The sequence below is a fragment of the Chiloscyllium plagiosum genome, unplaced genomic scaffold (assembly GCF_037043375.1).
Source record: "Chiloscyllium plagiosum isolate Xiang-an unplaced genomic scaffold, Cpla_swu_hap1 HiC_scaffold_153, whole genome shotgun sequence".
NCBI classification, from domain to species: domain Eukaryota; kingdom Metazoa; phylum Chordata; class Chondrichthyes; order Orectolobiformes; family Hemiscylliidae; genus Chiloscyllium; species Chiloscyllium plagiosum.
Genome location: NW_028270292.1, coordinates 52,744 through 55,704, shown reverse-complemented (window position 1 = coordinate 55,704; position 2,961 = coordinate 52,744).

Here is a 2,961-nt window from a genome sequence, read left to right as displayed (position 1 = left end):
CTGGTAAATCTCTTCTGCACCCGCTCTAAATCTTCCATATCCTTTCTTTACTGAGGCGACCAGAACATTTCAAATGTGATCTCACCAGAGCTTTATAGACCTGCAGCATAATCTTGCGGCTCTTCAACTCAGTCCCCCTGCTGATGAAAGCCAACACACCATATGCCTTCTTAACAACCCTATCAACTTAGGTGGCAACTGAGACCCTACAGACATGGACCGCAAGATCCGTTTGTTCCTCCACACTGCTACGAATCCTACATTTGACCCAGTAATCGGCATTCAAATTCGACTTCCATAATGAATCCCTTCACAAAATAGGAAATTGGAACAGAATTAGGCCCTTTAGCCCCTTGCATCTACTGTGCCGTTTGATCACAGTTAAAATGTTTCTCAGCCACATTCTCCTGCCTTCACCAACTGACCATTGATTCCCTTATTCATGAAAACCATACGTATCTCTATCTTAAAGAAAACACAGTGTCTGTGTGCGGGCGTGTGCATGTGTTTGTGTGTAACTGTCCATATCTGTATGTATGTGCGTTGTGTGTTTAATATGTCTATGTATGTTTGTGTACATTTCTGTGAAATGATGGCTCTGTGATTTTGGGGGTAAATCCATTGAAATTGAGATAAACACTTACTCCCCTCCTCCACCTCTACGTCTGTCCCTGTTAAGTTTATAGTCATACAATGCCACTCTCTGCTGGTCTCCCCATGCCACTGCACAAGTGTCAGTTTTTTTTCTATCAGAGGACATCAAATACTGTGCATCTCTCACATTGCACGGCTGTTTGGATTTGCAAATATCTTTGGATGCACAGAACAGTTTTGTCTGATACCTAGATATAATACCACCACCACTGGGCCAGTTTCAGGACTTTTCAATCCTTTCTCACTTCCACCTTGTCGGGGTGAATTCTAAAATATTTCAATTTAAAGAACATGTAACAAAATTCATCGCATCACTTTCCAGATGATTTGGTCAGAGTTGCTTGGATGCAGTTGCAGTGGAAATACTCATTAAGGTGTACACTCTGTGCAACGAATAATCTTCAAAGACAAATCACTTTCACATTGCAGAGAGAGCACAGAAATTACTCAGGAGCATTCGCCACTTTGAGTGTCCTCAGTACAATTATGATCCTCCCTATACCCAACTCTGTGTGTGTGTGCATGTGCAGGTGTTGCTGTCAGTTCGGATGGTGATATGATCTACCTCCCTGTCCCCACCTCCTAGACTGAATCCCTTATGGTTTTCTCCCTCCACTGCCGTCAATGCAGTAGAGTGTGAAGGCCAGCAGAGGCGGACATTGCATCACTTTAAACACCACAGAGGCTGGCAGATCCGCTGTGCACACGGATACGCACAGAGACACGCAGATACACAAAGATATACATATAGATACACAGGCACACATAGAAACTGGTGCAATCACACAGATACTAAAGCACACGGAGAGAAATGCCAATACACTGATGCACGTGCACACACAGATATACAGGCATCACACCACAAACACTGACACATTGACATTTATACAGACATGCAGTGTCTGCCAGTATTTATTTTTCGCGTTGTGACTTCCTCAATATTTCACTCGATCGTGTGGTGTGTGCCAATACTTCTGTTGATCCCTTGGGATTCCTCTGCACCCTCACTTTAGTTTCTAAATCTTTCCTATAACAAGGCGACCAGAACTGAACACAATGTTCCAAGTGTGCTGTTACGACACAGCAATGAACCCGTTTGTGAATTAAACCAAACACCCAGAAAAGCTCACCTTGCCTTATAATCTGTTAAAGCATCCCATCCTCCTCCTCTAACCAAAAACAAAGTACCTGTGCCACAGCTTGGAAAGTTAACGAGTTTATTTATTCCTTATTTTTTGTTCAACAGTCTCTTTGGGAAGTTAGACTAGTGGAAATGGAGTTTAGGGCAGTTGAATGTTCCTCCAGCAGAATGTGGGACGTCAGTGTCACCACCAGTGTCCCTGCTGACTACATCTAAGGGAAGTGCACCTGACTCCAGCACCTTGAAAACCGCATTAGGGAACGGGAGCTGGAGCTGCGTGAACTTCGGATTATTCGGGAGGCAGAGGGGGTTATTGAGAGGAGCTACACGGAGGTAGTCACTCGTCAGGTACTAGAAAAAGGTAAATGGGTTACGGTCAGGGGACATAAAGGGAACCGGCAGGCAGTGCAGGGATCCCCTGTGGCCATTCACCTCAACAATAAATATACCGTTTTGTATCCTATGGGGGGACTTACCAGGGGAAAGCAGTGGGGTAGAGGGATCTGGCACAGCGTCTGTCCCTGCTGCTCAAAAGGGAAAGGTGAAAAGGAGCAGAGCAGTAGTCATTGGGGTCTCCATAGTTAGGGGGACAGATAGGAGGGTCTGTGGGGACGAGAGAGACTCACGGTTGGTGTGTTGCCTCACAGGTGCCAGACTTCGTGATGTCTCTGATCATGTTTTTGGGATCCTTAACGGGGAGAGGGAGCAGCCCCCAGTCATGGTCCACATAGGCACCAACGACATAGGTAGGTAGAGAGATGGGGATTAAAGGCAGAAATTCAGGGAGCTCGGATGGAAGCTGAGAGCGAGGACGAATACAGTTGGTGGCTCTGGTTTCTTGCCCATGCTATGTGTTAGTGAGGCAAGGAATAAGAAGAGAGAGAAGGTGAACACGTGGCTACAGGGATGATGTAGGAGGGAGGGTTTTGGATTCTTGGATAATTGGGGCTCTTTCTGGGGTAGGTGGGACCTCTACAAGCAGGATGGGCTTCATCTGAACCAGAGGGGTACCAATATCCTGGGGGGGGGGGGGGGGGGTGGAATTCGTTGAGGCTATTGTGGTGGGTTTAAACTAATACAGCAGGGGGATGGGAACCAAAATTGTAGTTAGAGTATAGAAAGGGTTGAGAATAGGGAGGTCCAAAATCAAGTTTCAGGGACGCAAG